Here is a 1,679-nt window from a genome sequence, read left to right on the forward strand (position 1 = left end):
ACTAGTGTTTGTACATTGACTCTTTTCTACCTTTATAAGATATATATCAATACATAGATATAGATATATCTATCATTAAATTTTATATATATCATTATAGGTATAATATAGGAGTATATATAGTGAGTATAATTATACATATGGAAGATATATATATCTTAGTGTATATTTTATATAATATATGTTGCATATAATATAATCACATAACTATAAATGAAGATTTACCCTAAAGGAATGTTTTGATTGGCTACATTGTCCACCATAGTGTAGCTTCCCATAACATTTTTGTTATAGTCAATGATTTTAGGTTTATTCTTTAGTAGCAGCAGCAGAGCCCTTTTGTCCCTATGGTGGTTTGAATAAAAATGGCCCCCTTAGACTCATGGTGAGTGACACTATTAGGAAGTGTGGCCTTATTGGAGTAGGTAAGGACTTGTTAGAGGAAGTGTTTACCACTGTGGGTGGGTTTTGAGGTTTCAGATGCTCAAGCCAGGCTCAGTGTCTTACTCTGTTCCTACTTCCTGCCGATCCAGATGAAGAACTCTCAGGTCCATTTCCAATACCGTGTTTACATATATGCTGCCATGTTTCCTGTCGTGAAACCTCTGAACTGTAAGCTAGTTCCAAGTGTTTTTCTTTATCAGAGTTGCATGGTCATGGTACCTCTTGTCAGCAAGAAAACCCTAACTTAGACACTCTCTAAGGATCATTCTAGAGAAGGGAGTATTATAGTAGCTACGGTGATGGTGGTGCCCTCAAAAGTGAGTGTAGCAGAATTGTAGGCTTTTCATGGGCTAGCAACAGCAAGAAGGAGAACCACTGGGGCACTAAACCAATGCCCTTCACTCAAACAGTGTCACCAATCCTCTCTCTGGGGTGTAGCTGGGCAACAGCAGGAGAAAACAAGGAGTATTGACTTTGTGTCCTAAGGTTCAGTGGTGACTCAGGATTGATGGTAAGCAGGCAGTGTGGCACTCATGCCCACAGGTCACTGCATTGTGTCAGCATGGACTATGGAAACTGGGGAAGAGACAATGTAAATCTCTTTTCTGAAGCACTATTTCAGTATGTGTTCTAGGCAGACCCTTAAGTGGGCTCTGAACTTTGGTGTCTGTGGACCTCTCCGGCAGCAACTGGGATCTCCTTGCTCATCTTCTCCCTTTAAATGAAAGGTCTTATCAATAGAGGAACTTTGGTCACAGCCACCAGGGTGATTTGTTCCACTCTACGTCACTCTTTTTGAGATCTACATCTCTCACAGGGCTCCTGTCTGCTTCATTATCCCCCAAGGCTTCTTACCTCAAAATGTAGTGCTGTGTGTAATGGTTCTCTGTGAGGAATAAGTGAGCTTTGAGCACCTCTATCCAAGCATCTTGTCAAATCCGAGAGTGTGTTTGCTGATATGCCAGAGCATCTTGTCAATAAATTGCTTTACCTACAACTTTTCCCGAAATGTGAATCACAAAGAAAACAAGCCAGTACAGTGAGGTTTTAGGCTAAAACCTTCAGAAAGAACAGGAACTTATCCACTGCTATAAACTTCTGCCTTTCCTGAGGTGCTGAATAGAAGGGATAGCCTAGGTTTCAGAAGAATGTTGTGTGTGGGGAGCCGCCCTCACATTCGCCATTACAAGATAGCGCTGATGTCCTGTGCTCTAACAAACAAACAAGGCAGCTGC

The sequence above is a fragment of the Mus pahari genome, chromosome 11 (genome assembly GCF_900095145.1).
Source record: "Mus pahari chromosome 11, PAHARI_EIJ_v1.1, whole genome shotgun sequence".
In the NCBI taxonomy this organism is placed as follows: Eukaryota; Metazoa; Chordata; class Mammalia; order Rodentia; family Muridae; genus Mus; species Mus pahari.